We start from the raw sequence: 14148 nt of genomic DNA, 5'->3' as shown, positions 1-14148 counted from the left end.
CTGTTAAATAGAGCTGAAGGAAATCAGTGTGGTTTGCTTGCACAACAGGCTTCCTAAAAAGGTAGCAACCATGTTGTAAATCATTTAGACATGGAGTAGGAAGAATCTAGGACACTATTCTGATGCCCACATCTTTGTTAAATCAGCAGAGCTCTAGCAAAACCAGACTGCAAGAGCTGGGCTACACAACCCACCACAGGGAGTTCCCTTGGTGCAAAGCTAAGCTGCAAAAACATACCCAGAGAGACTGCTTCATAACCAAGAAGCAATACAGGACCAGGTCAGGAATTTAAGCTAAATTATCACATAAGAAATCTAAGGAAGTCATTTAAGTGTGCGCTCGCACGCCTCCTCATAAGTTTTGGCTGATTGCAGCCAAATTTTTAAAAGGTTTGAAGCCTACAAGATACGATGCTCCCCTAAATTTCACGTAAACTGGTGGCTGAGTAATGAAAGCCAGGAGTCCAGGCTCTGGCAGCGCTCATTCCAGTGCTGCCAGACAACAGTTACAAGTAACAGTCCTTGGAAGCACATTAACAACAAACAAACAACCCTAAGAATTTGGATCAACAGGAAATGAAGTGTCAGGAAAACAAAACCAAGGCTTATGGAAGACAAAACCGGAGGATCCCCATATTGACTACATGTGAACTGCATGACAACAGGGTTTTAGTTATGCAGCACGAAAAGTTCAAGCTAGTGATGCTGGTGGGAAAGATTCATGCAGGCTTATCTCATGCAGATCAGCTAGAAAGTTTACAGCTTCAGTTTGCAGCAGAAATACATATGGTACAAACAGATATACTACAATTTTATTTATTATTTTTTTTAGTTACCAAATATCTCATTTTGTTTCCAGTCTAATATTGCAGTCTGACCATTTTCTTCCCCAACCCAGAGATCAGGTCGAAATTTATCAAACACGATGATGATGAAAAGGTCAACTCTAACGTACCTACCCGCCTGCATTCCTTCTGAAAGTAGGTGTCTTGTAGGATACCTCTGGCTTCTGTGCCACATTTAAGAAACAGTAAAAAACCAAAAACAAACAGAAAAAGCCCCAAAAGCCCAAACTATTCCACCTTTAAGTACAAAGATCTCTTCTATTAGCAAAAAACACACCATCATCGTACAGACTAAATTGTTTGAGAGTTGAGAGGAAGACAACAGAAAAAGCTGATCATTTAAGCCGGCCACCCTACATTTTAATAGTATGTCGATGCTTCTGCTCCAATGCCAAACCAATCCTGTAAACTTCAAGTGCCAGATTGAATTATAAACCCTAGGCAAGTCCTTTTAAAAATGCTTTTCTACTCCCCTTCCATTAAGTACTTCAGAGTAATAACACTTAAATGTAGTCTCAGCTTTCAATATCCCAAACTTTAATGATTCAAGCCTTTAAACTTCTATTCATCTGCTCTTCATTCAACAATTGGTTTACAGAAAGATATTTAAATTGTTTTAAAAGAGTGCTGCGGCTCACTGTAGGACCTTTTGATTCTCCAGCATGCACTATCACTTATTTACTTTAGGTTTTCCATTAGTCAGGTGCTGGCTGGTTCATATTCAAATGAATCACAAGCACCAGAGCAAACAAGACAGTTAAGGCAAAGGAATCCAATTCAAACAACATCCAGTGCAGAAGACGTTTAAAAGTCAAGAAAACTAAGAGTCATTTACTTTGCTTTTTAACTTAGCATGTTTAGAAACAAAAAGTGATCATTAGGAAAGTCTGAAATTGCTTAAACTTATACAGAAATGCCACTAAAAACTCCTTATCTCTTAATTTTCATCGCTGACACAGAGGCATTGACTGAAAACACGAGGTACTGCAATTAATTAAATTCTTTCCAAATGCATGTCCAGGAAAGGGCAGGGGGAATCCCAGACCCTGTTATAGGACTACACTGTTCTCCCAAAATGCAAAAATACTAAAGTGGTGCAGTAACCGTGCGAGTGCTACTGCCCCTCCTGCATGCAATTTAGAGACACAAGTGAGCATTGGGCTTTAAGGTGCATCATCCTTTACATTAAAAAAAACAAAGGTCAGGCTCTTGTGATCCAGAGGACTTACCAAAAGCACAAAAGAAATGTTTATTCTACGCTCAGCCCAAATTGTAATGAAACTTAACATTTAACCAGGACAGAGGAAAAACTGCAATTTAATGAAACCGCAGTTAGTGACATCCCATAAAACGATGCCAATCACTTGCCTTTGAGTCAGCTACATTTCCACATTTAGCACAAGTGCTTCGGGTGACTCACACCAATAATCTATCCGGGAGATAAATCTCTAGCATGGTTTTGTTGCAGCTTTTCAAGCTGTAATTCTCCTGGTGCTCCTCATTTGAGCTTCAATTATTTGAACATTCAACTTGAACTCCAGTTTGTCTTTAGGAATTTTCTCAGAAGCAACAAGATTAACGAGGGTAATGTAAGACGCACGAAATTGGCAAGTAAGGTAACGAACATGGTCTAACCAGATCCTGTTTTCAGTAAGAAGCAGCTTTTTAGGTTGCCTACTTGCCTAAAGGGCTTTATGAGATGAGAAGATGCTTTCTATATTGGGGTTGAGAGTTTATGCTTGAAATATAAAGTTTATGTTATCTTTTCATTATGTTTCCATTTGCAATGTTTCATCCTGTTTGTTTTGCTTTGGTTTAAAGTCCCAAGTTCAAATTCTATCCTCACACTAATTAGTTATGGCTGTAGGCAAGTCAATTCAGCCTTTGTTTCTCAATCTGCAAAAAGACAATAATAAATATTTATCTACTTTAAATAGATATTGGAAGGATTTGTTTATCCTGACTCAGTTTGGTTTTCAAACACATGAGTCTATAAATTTCCAAGCAGAAATTACCGAGTTTAACCACGTTAATAGGAATGATTGCAATTTTTATAAATGGCTTGTTGAGCTTTCATATCCTTTCTTTCCTGAGTTTCCTACAGTACGGTTCTAGGCCTCCCATTTAGCAAACTGTGATACCCTAAGCTGACTTCATAGCATCTTAAATATGGCAATTTAAAAAGAAAAAAAAAAAAGCAAACAGTACACTAATTACAGAGACATTGAATCTTAAGAATCTGAACGGTTGTATTTTAGAGTACAGAATTTTTTTTTTCTAGTCCCTTTCTTGGGGGAAAATAGCCAGTAGGAATGGGAGCTCCTTATTTCATTGCTTTTACAGTAATGAATTATCTTTGATATTGAGTGTGTTGTTGACTGGTATGTGTAATCTGGTGCTTTCTAAATCCATTCTTTGCCTAACTTCATAGCACTCTAAACATCTGCACTTAGAAACTAAATTAACTACATCTGTGGCTTTTTTAGCAGTCAATTAATCGGTTTCCTATTAGAAAGAAAAAATACCCTAAGCCAAAGTGTGATTCTGGAGATAAAATTAAGATGAATCTCAAGTCTTTGTGAAGCATCAAACCTGAACAGAAAATCAGCTGAGGCTTCATCATCATTAAAGATAAAAAAAAAGAATAAATGAACTCACCACTGGTTCAAACTTTACTACTTAATTCTACTAGTCCTGATGTTACTTGTAATAAAGAGATTAAGATCCAATACTAAAATGGGAGAAAGGGGTCAAAATGATCCCTTAGAGCAGTCATTTAATGAAGCACCATTTTATCAATGCATGCTATGCCCAATTTGATAGGGCTCTTCATCAATTCAGTTTCAGTCAATGTTGGAAGGAATAAGCTCTCTGAAATCTCACACTCCTCTACCTTAAATTTCATTATTAAACTCTTGCTTTTCAGTGCACAAAACAGGCATTACAAATGCAGCCCTCCCCCTGTACGCTAACGGATGATGGCAGTCAAAAGAATTAAGCACTGAAACAAAGCCTTCCTTCGACACAGAGAAACACAGAGAAGTAAAACAAGTGACAGCAGTGTGCTTCAGCAGCTAGTCTTTTTTTCTTGCATAATTCTAAGGAAGAAAAAAAAAAAGGCTCCAAAGAACAGTTTTCCTGAAAGCTGATATGGGGATACGTCAGCAATTGAGAATTTTTGTACACGGCAGACACCAAGACCTTAATTAGCATAGCATTATAAAACCTGGGCATCCTTCTGGGTGCAATCTAAGTGCATCACAGATTGAGCCAACCACAGCCTCAGCACCACAGAAATGAGAACCTTACCCTGGCAGAGGCTGGCTGTAGTCATCCCATGCCAGCAACACTGTGACAGCTTTGAGGAGAGGAAGAACTACTTACCCATAGGAAATCATGGCAGTGGATTAGGAAGAAAACAAAGATACCTGAATTACAAATTGAGCAGAAAATTTAGCTATTTTGGTATCCAACATGCTACCACATCCAAGTCTCCCAGGATTTAAATACCTTCCCCTCTTTTGAAGTTCTTCACCCAGCTCCTTTAAAAAGCTACTCTGCATTTTGAGCTGGTACCCATTTTTAGAGTTGTCTGCTATAAAATTTCAGAATAAAAGTGACATGAGTTGCAGAAATTTTCGAGCAAAAAGTACTGGCGTAACTTTTTGAAGTCCTGTTTTCTGTGCGACTTCCCATATAGACCTATGCTTCTCCTCCCTGCAATAATTTTTGGCTGAAGCTGGCAAATGGATCACATTTAGCTAAAGTAACATGTTGTCTTGGATCTGTTAATCCCATTAGTTACCTGGAAGCGGGTAGCAAGGTTGAGGAGATGCCTTTTTAGTGCTTCTACAGAGAAAAAGTAGACCTTAACTAGCTGGAAAGTGTATAAATCCCTATAGGCCAGCTGACAGGTTTGAAATTTGTTCTGTAATGCAATAAACACGAGTGACAAAGCACCTTTATATAGATAAAGCTACCTCTACAACAGCAGTTTCAGTAAAAATCTGGCTTTCCAGCAAAGCAGCTGCGTTCAGTGCAAAACTGATCTCTAATGCAAGAAAAAAAAAATTTACTTCAGGTTTGCAAAAACACTGAGCTGGTGCCACCAAAAAAATAACATGCTGTACCTTTTTGTGTCACTAATGTCCATTAGCTCACTCTCTCTTCCCTCTTTAAACTGTAAATTCCTCAGGGCAGAGACAGTTAGGACAGTTTAGGACAGTTTTCTGAAGGAAGGGCCCTCAGGCCACTAGAAAATAAAAGAATAGCTGGCACACATTTTCCAACTTGATGTGCTAACTTGTCCTCACATCCTCAAGCAAGGAAATTTATTTTATTCTGCTTATATACATCACAAAAAAATTCAAAGTCATTGCACATTAAGTAAACTGTTGGGCTTATAAAGGAAGCTGAAGGCACGCCACTTTCACATAATTAGGAAAAGGATGTAGCATGTAACGCCACGAGTTGATGCCTCCAACCTCTCCCTCTTTTGCTCAGTTTCATCAGTCTCTAACTACAGAGAAGGCAATATAGGCCCAAGAACTCAGATTTGAGCTTTCCCAAAAGAGTGAGTGTTTTGATACAATGACATCACGTCCTTCAGCCTTTTAAACTAAATCCTCCACCTGAGACTGACTAGCAAGGACATTCACAAACTACAGCCTTCATAACAAGCTCCAACTTTAGTTGCTGGAACTTCAGAAAAATATTTTTATAAATCTTTTCAATGGGATATGGCATCACCCCAAGAGACACATGTTTTCTGCTTTTCAGAGACATTACATTTCTTGAATTCTAATGCTAGGTTTTAAGGTATTTTCTGAAAAAGGAAGAATATGTTTTCTCATATTTTGCATAAGAAGTTTATGCCTCATTCAGTTTTTTTGTACTTGAAAGAAAAACAGGTAAATGAAGAGCAATGGGCATGCTTAGACCGTCTTTGGAGAGCCACCCTGCTCCCCGCAGCTGCTATCTGTGGTTAACAATAGCACGCACAGGACAACCTCATGCACAGCCAGGGCTTCCTTCCAGAATACACAAGACTCCCTGCTCCTGAGCAGTTCTGAGCAGTTGGTGCCTTGCGCAGCTCCCTACAACCAAGGACACAGGGGAAAGGCAGGAGAGCGGCAAGGCAAGCTGTGCTTACTGCTTGCCCTTACCCTGGCAGCCACCTGTGAAAGGTCATGTCTTCACCTATCAAAACCTACTACGAGCACAACTCAACTGCAAAGTTGGTTTACAGTACACAGCACTCTGGTTTTCTGCTGCATGTTACTCAGAAGGATAGTGTTAAAGGTACTTCTTGGAAGAAAAAGTTGGTTTACTTTTAGAAATATCAAAAAAGCACCTTCCATCCAAGGAAAATCCCAAAACGACTACAACTCTTTCCCCTTCCTTTCCTCCATTCTCTTAAGACACTCAAATTTGGCTACAAATTTCTGCCAGACTTTCCAGGGGGCAGCAGTGACGTACCAGGTATTACGTGAGTTAAACTCATGTATAATGGCTTGCATTATATGACATAGCTCATCTTCAACGACAAGTTACTTGGGAAAGCTCTAGGATGAAAAAAAAAAAATTAAATAATAATATAATGCAAAAGCTATCATAACCCAATCAAACTCCTCCCCGTTCTCTCCAAAAAGAAATCACACAAATCACAGCTGCTTCAGATAAAAATTTGCTTTCTTCCTCTACTAACAGCCAAGCCCCAAACTGCATCTCAGGGTGAGCCCAGGCACCCACTCTTCCTTGAAGGGCACTGAGGAGCTCAGCTACAGCAGCAAGTCTGAAGGACATAGCAGCAATGCAGTGGGACACTCAGCAAGTCACCTCTTTTCCTGATGACACTTCAGAGGAAACTGAGGTAGCAGAGACGTATTTCAGTTGAAACAGCAGAGCAGTGCACATATTTGAAGGGCTGCTCAGCAGCTCATCCTGCGAGGAAGGAGAAAATTTCCTTTGGCTCAAACTAAACTCCTTGCTCTCCAGAGGTACTAAACAGTAAAGCTTTTCCTCTCTAACAGTTATATTAACACACAAAGTGACTCAAGACCATCCGTAAGTGCTCTGCTCAGCTAGAGGTGCATTTCACCCAACTGACAAAATAAACTCCAGCTCCCCTGAAATCTTTTTCATCTTGTTTAGAAGCATCCAGCACAGGCACTGGCCTAGATTAGGAGTGCAGTTATGCACACACGAATGGTCTTGACCCACTTCTCGTCACATCGTCTTCGCTACTCAGAGCTGCAAACTCTGTTTTATTATTAGCACCAGAACAAAAGGCTGTGTATATACATGAGGTCTTATGAATGCCCATTCACTGTACAGCCAAGGAAGGAAAAGAATCATTCTATTATTTCCCATCATCATCCTCCTCTCGCCAGCCCAAAAGACCCACTGGATGCCATCACTATAGAAATACCTTTGACTGGCAGTGTTTGGCTCCCATTCAGAGGGGATGCCACAGGACCTGGTGACTTAGCTAGCACCAGTGGGCACAGGCATGGTGAACTGAACGTCCTTCTGAGAGGCACAGAAGAACTCTAAATATTCAAGTAAGCAAAAGCAGCTTAATGTGGGTTTCCTTTTACACAATAGCAGCTTCAAGACTCGGTTCCCCCCCAAAAAAGTATACTATACAGTAAAGCAGGGAGATGCCTTCAACCACAGTCAATCACAAAAGCAGTTTCTCCTTCAGAAGCATTTGTGGATTTTAGCTCTTCAGCTTACAGGAAAGTGAGCAATTCCTGAGTACAAGGTGAAAAAATAAGACCCATCCCACTACAACAAGCAGCAAGGTTGCTTGCTGTCCAGGACATTAAAGCACTCACTATAGCAAGAGCACGTTTCATGCTTCATCATCGTAAAGATAGTTCTCTACAGGACTCTAATGTAGCTCTTAACAGAGAGGCAGTAAGTGTTAAGACGCTGCGATTTGCTAAAGGACAGAAACAGAGGTTTTACAGTTCATCCTACAGGCACGTACACTGCCTGAAATTGCAGTATAAATGTAAAAATAAAGAAATTGATCTCATCTAAAAGAAAGGAATTTGTCTTGCTGTCCCTAAAGGACTGCACTATTCCTCTCTTTGAAGAACATGTATTTGCAAAAAAGGCAATCTTCGGGCTTCACGATGCCAGAAAATTTTAAAAATGTAAGCAAATCTAGGAATTTTGCTTCTAGGATAAATAAAGCTACATAAGGCAAAGGTTATTGCATTTGTGCTCCCTGCTGTCATCATGAAACCAGGATCTTTGTCCCATCTAAGCAAGCTGATGCCCTGCTGAATATTCAATTAACGCCATGCCAGGCTACAGCTATACTAGAAAGCAAAATACACCAAGCTACCACAAACCCTGCTCTTTCAGCTTAGACCCAGGCTAAAAAAAAAAAAAAAATCAGAGTAACTACCGATTTCAAATGTTATTTTTAAATGTGATACAGACCAGTGGACAGAGCGCTGCACACAACTGCTCCAAAATCTTTGTGGCTTATTCTTTTATAGACACAACTTGGAAATGCTGCTCTCCCACCTGTGAGTTTCCCACCCTTCATTGCACAAAACTTACAGCATCGGTCTAAACACAAGAAGTAGGCTGCCAGCTTGAAACATTTTTTGAAACTGAAGTTAAAACTATGACAGAACTTGCAATTATAACAGTCAACCACCACACACAGTGGTGTAAGGCAAAGCGTTACTTCAAACTTCAGTTTTCCCAGTGTGATGAAACACAGAGGTAGAAGGTATCCTCTGGTGTTTTCGAGTTATATAGAAAGGGGAAGAAAAGGTTCTGTTTGACCACATCCTTCCTTTTCTTGCAGATGCCCATGCTCCCTGCTCATACAACCCCTATAAGATTTCTGTCACAAGAGAATTGCCACATGCAGCTCCTTGTTGCTCTGCAATGCACACAGCCCTTCACACCAACGCCCTGAAGCAGAAGAGGGTGTCTGTGCATAGCAGAAGAGCAGCCACCCCTTTAGTAACCACCTTTAAAAAGTAGCACGAGCCTGGTCTCTCAGGGTGGGGATCTGCACTTGCATCAACTCACCCAGCTGCTGGGGTGACTGACAGGCAAGTCCTGGTCTTGCCACAACCCTCCTGGCTCTGCAAAGTCTTCTTTTCCCTTCTGCTGGCACCTGCTCACATGCAACTGTACAACGGGACAGATGAAGGACCTCCCAGAAGATCCATCCAGAGACCCATCTGTAAAAACAGCACCCACTATTTAAAGGCAGGTGTAGAAAGGAGAAGAAAGTGCCCCTTACTGTTTTTTCCCTCTCCTATGTATGCCGAATGTCTTTGTTTAAGGACTTACTGTTACAAAACCCTCATGATTTTCATAGTCTAACAAAGACTAACATACACATTGGTAGAAGGGCAGTCAACTACTAATTGCATCACAGCCAGGTAACCAAACTGATTTTCATACCGTGCCTCTTCTCTTCTCCGGCTCCTTCACGCAGGGGGAAATTCTTTCGTTTCAACACTAGGCCAATAGTTCAGGAGACACAAGTTCAAGCTCTTGCACCACTACACCACTTGCACCACTATACAATTCCTGTGTCGTCATGGACAACCCATTTACTTTCTTCTGCTTTTATTTCCCATCTGCAAAGGGAAGGTGTCTTCCCCACCGCGGGAAGATGCAGCACCTTTCCGCATCAGCGTGGTTTTGAGAGGATTAATATAAATGAAGCGCGCGCAGAAATCAGCCTGACAAGAACATGCAAGATTTGGAAAGAGGAAGTATCACTGAGATATGCAGTTCTAATCAGGTAATTTATCCTCCTCCTAAAAAGTGTTTTTCCTATCAAATTTGTACCTTTATGTTCAGGTTAGCATGTGAACAATTCCCTTTCCACAGCTGAATCCTGCCATTGGCTTATGTTTAATTTTAACATCAAAACCAAAAATACAGAAGAGTTGCAGGCTCTTTGCAGCATCTATGTTGAGCTGCAAACCATACTTCTACTGATACTCAAGAACGCATCAGGTCTGGCCAAACCAGAATAAACTTTAGTCTAGTCCCTGCACTGATGAAGCATTAAGCACATTTTTTCGCCTCCAAAGTTAGACAGCACATGGATCTTGCTCTTTGATGCTTACTTTTTCCAAAAGCGTCAGAACGGTATCAGCTGTGAGTGGTGTCTGACACGCTCTTTTTGTGTATTTATGAGATGCAAATGGCTCCAAAGCTGTACAGCACAAAGATGTCAGATACAAAAATGGCTCAGCAGAGACTCTGCGAAGCTGAGCATTGAAACTTGCTTTTTTTTAAAACTACTACAGTGCCACAACAACCTTAGAGCTGGCCACGTGTATTTAATACTGTTAATTGCATACAAAAATAACATAGTTTTATTCAATAAAATCTGCTTTTTTGAAACTTTGATGGAGCCAAAGTTCTGTTAAAGCCAATTACTGGTTAAACAGTTCCACTCTTCTTCCCACAGCTAGTAAACAAGAGGTTTTGCTTCTATCTTTCCCGGTTTTTCTTCTGCTCCAATTTACAGATGATTTTCCTGTCCTTACTGATGTTTTGAAGGGGTATACTCAAAATTAGTTGTTTCTATCAATGTTACAAGGTCGGCACTATGTAAAAACCCAGCAACTCCCCCACCCCTGTCTACTCACTCAGTCTCTCTCAAGCCTGGCTGTTCCACTGCGTGACTCTGTCAAACAATCTGCCACTTCAGCAAATGCACTGGCCATAGCCACCACACAAATCAGCTTGTAAAGAAGAGGCGTGTGCATGTGCGAGAAAGATCTCCCAACAGCAGCTGCCACACAGCTCCTCACTCACCTTGTTGTGCACGGGTGGTGTAGGGCAGTTCAGTAGTTAGTCACAAAACTTTTAAAATGCTCAAGGGTGAGCTGGAGTTCACAGAAACTTCTTAATTTTGAAGAGAGGAAAAAAAAGATGCCAAGACTGAAAGAGAAAGAAAAGAGTAAATTAAAGGATATAAGCTCTGAAGCAGAAAGGAGGAAGTAAGCAGCAAAGTATTTTGAGGACCTGATGAGATGACTCTCCCACCTCTTGTCCCTTACTTTTGGGAAGCATCAGCATACCATTTTAATTAACAATACGTCAGTGCTGGAGGCAAAATAGCAACATTACTCTTGAGTATTTTGGACTCTGGAAAACACAAGTGACACTTCACCTGCCAAAAACATCCCTGGCAAAACTCCCCTGACATCAGTGGAACTATACCAAGCATGAAATTGGTCCACAGTTGCTTTAAGACAATAAAGGCTTTGTTTTAGGAGATATGAGGCATTTGTGGTCCTTTTTAATAAAGACCAGCAAACAATTGTTTATTGTCCCCAAGCAAATAACCCTGACAATAAGCAAGCAGCTATCACATTCATAGTACGCACTGTCTGTCCATCTAGCACTAGGAAAACAACCATCAATAAAGCACGAGATTCTCAGTGTCCTGTTCATATCACAGGGAGATTAAAGACAGTTTAAATGCCTCTCAAATTGCCTACGAGATCCGCAAGCAATTATTCCCATTTTTAACAATGTTCTTCCACGCTCCTACTTCTCTGCCAAGTCAATGGAAGTTAAAATATCCTCATTGATGCTACAGCATTTAGCACATACATGTACGTACCACAACGCAGAACAGCACCACTGCCAGAGTTATTCAACAATACTCCCACCACAAACTATACACAGAGACCACATTATGCTCACACAGAAGCATCTTTTCCTCATTTTGTTTGACTCTGCAAATTCTCAACGAAATCCCAAAAAGTTCACATGTTCCTGCTTCTCTCGAGTTTGCTACAAGCATCACCGTGAACTTACAAGACCAGACTCTGCTCCAATGCCAGCCACGGCATTCGGACAGTATCGATATATGCCAGAACTCATTAAGCTATGGAAAAAAAAAAAAAAAATCTAACAGGAGAAGTAAAGTAGTGAAGTTACACAGAGCTCCTGCACTGCACCCTTTCCCCTTGCAAGCCCCCAAAATACACGTATCCACGCCGTTCCCCTGGCCAGCTGCTCTGCCGTTCAACCCAACACGTAGGAAAATCTGGACATTTGGGCTCTTGGGGCCCTTCAGGGAAACTGTGACAGAACCGCACTGGGATGGATGGAAGGACGGATGGACGGACAGACGGATGGAAGCCCAGGGAGACAGCGCGAGTCCTCAGGGCTTGCAGCTCTCCCAGCTTTTACTTTTTTTAAAGATCTGTAAGGAAACAGCCACCCTCCACACTTTGCACATCTGAAGTTCAGTTGCTCCCAACTCCCACTTAACAGGGCAGGGCATAGGGGAAATAAAATATGTGGTTTTTTTTTTTTTTATTCTGTTTTCCTTTTCCACCTCCTCTTCCTACCCAACGCACCACACGCCCCCGGCCCCACCAGCCCCCAACGCCCGGACCCCGCCGGGCCGCGGGGATGCCCCGGCCCCGGCAAAAGAAGTCACCAGAGAATAAAAGTTGCCCCATCGACAAGCCGAAACCCCCACCGGCTCCACAGCCCCGGCCAGCCGGGAGGAAACCCGCCGAGCAGCCACCGGCTCGGCCGCGGGGGTCAGCGGCGTCCCCCCGGGCACCCTTCTACCTCGCTCCCCTCTTTTTTTCTTTAGCGAAACTGTGATTAACTCCCCAAATTTCCCTTCAGGAACGAAGGGGCAGAGATGAGGCGCTCCCGCCGGCGCCCCAGGGCCCGGGGTTGCCGCCGCCCCCTACAACCCGGGGAGGGGAACCCCCCTCCTCACCCCGCGGACCCTCACAGGCAGCCGCCATCCCTCAGCCATCCCCCCGCCCCCCCCCCCAAGCTCTTCCCGTCCCACCCCGCCGGCAACCGCGCCTTTGTGTGAGGAGACACAAAAAAAAACCTACCTCGCTGGGGCGGCTCTCCCCGCCCGGCAGCGCGGGGGGCGAGGGCAGCGAGACCCCGAGGAGGAGGGAGGGAAGGAGGGAGGGAGGCCGGCGGCAACCGCCCGCCCGCTCGCTGGCTGGCTGGCTGGCTGGCTGACTAAGGGACTGCCCGCCCGCCACACGCGCGGAGCCGGCCCGGCCTCGCCTGAGGGGAGCGGCGGGGCGGGCCGGGGGCGGGCCCCGCCGCTGAGTCACCACCCGGCCGCCTCCTTTGTTGTCAGGCGTGGAAAAATCCGGGGTGGGAGAGCCCGGCTGGGTGGAAATCCCGAAAGAAAAGGGGTCGGGAATAAAAGGGAAGGGGGGGTGTAGGGAGGCGGGGGGTGAGTGCCGTGGAGCCGGCGGGGGGGCGGCCATCGGGCCCAGGGGGCCCATCCCGGGCAGGACAACACGCGTGGGGCACCCACGGGTGGATTTCAAACCCCTGCCCGAGGGCTTTGGTCCTCCTGAGGGTCCCCACTCACCCACAGGAGCCACCCCTCCCTCTATAGAGGAGGAATCCCCCAGCTGTGCCTTTCCCCGCATGGTTTCTCCTCCCCATCCCTGGCCTGGAGACATGTCCCCTGTGGGTATTTCCACCCACCCCTCCGTAGGAATTAAGGTCCCCACTCAATGAGTGGACCCATCCAAGTAAAAGGCCAAGAAGTCAGGTGCAGACAACCAAAACGTGCCTCAGCGTGCCCAAAATCTGTCTCATAGTGATGGAGACATGACAGAGGGTCTGCGACACAACATGGCCTTTGGGAATGAACCGCCAAAAAAGAAAGACCTTTGAGGACCAAGCGTGTATTTATACATTGGTACACATACTTGGGTTGAATTGATTTCTTTTATATATTTATCACTAAGATTATTTTGCGTTTCTCCAGAGCGGATGACTTGGATCACAACAAGGTGGCAGAACCAGCTTGAGTCATCCCAGGGATGGAAAGTTCAGAAGGATCTGAGGAGCTCAGAAACATGAGGAACTGAGCATTCAACATCTCTTGGAGACAGATCCTTCCCCTCCAAAAACCCCCAAGCCCAAAAAGTGCCTGCAGGAAGGATATTGGGTGCTCAGTAGATGGTGCTATTTCCACCGAATTTGTCCTAAATAATCCATTGCCCCAGCATGATAAGGGGAGCGAGTGGGTAAGGAGAAATATGCTTTGTGTCGGGCAAGGCTGAAATCCTGTGTGCAGGTACGTACTAAAAGGCTGCTGAGGTCGTTGTGTGCGGCCGTTCTTTCAGTAGGAAAACAAGGCAGCCTGGGTGAAACCCAGCAAATGGATGACATCCAGAGCACGGGTGGCCACTGACAGTTCTGGTTCAATTCGAGTCTGTCACTGGGCAGTAACATATGCAATCAGAGCTATGCTGTGAAAAAAATGAAATGTTATTAAAATACTACA

The 14148-nt window shown here is 43.6% G+C and overlaps 1 protein-coding gene across 6 annotated transcripts in view; it reads right to left on the bottom strand.

Moving 5' to 3' along the window:
• Nucleotides 1-12909, bottom strand: part of FAM107B (family with sequence similarity 107 member B) — a 62043-nt gene extending 49134 nt beyond the window's left edge. Inside the window, exons 1-3 of one of the 6 annotated variants that reach the window (XM_054195002.1) lie at nucleotides 12722-12866; nucleotides 10662-10787; nucleotides 8907-9061 (exon numbers count right to left, since the gene is read on the bottom strand). The gene's annotated coding sequence lies outside the window, so the exon portion shown is untranslated. Of the gene's footprint in view, nucleotides 1-6683; nucleotides 6778-8906; nucleotides 9062-10661; nucleotides 10788-12721 lie in introns of those variants that run through there. The other 5 variants (XM_054195067.1, XM_054195012.1, XM_054194995.1 and 2 more) reach the window with 5 other exon arrangements.
• Between the last annotated feature and the right edge of the window lie 1239 nt (nucleotides 12910-14148).

This window comes from Rissa tridactyla, chromosome 1 (assembly GCF_028500815.1).
Source record: "Rissa tridactyla isolate bRisTri1 chromosome 1, bRisTri1.patW.cur.20221130, whole genome shotgun sequence".
Classification (NCBI taxonomy): Eukaryota; Metazoa; Chordata; class Aves; order Charadriiformes; family Laridae; genus Rissa; species Rissa tridactyla.
This window is presented reverse-complemented; position numbering and strand designations above follow the sequence as displayed.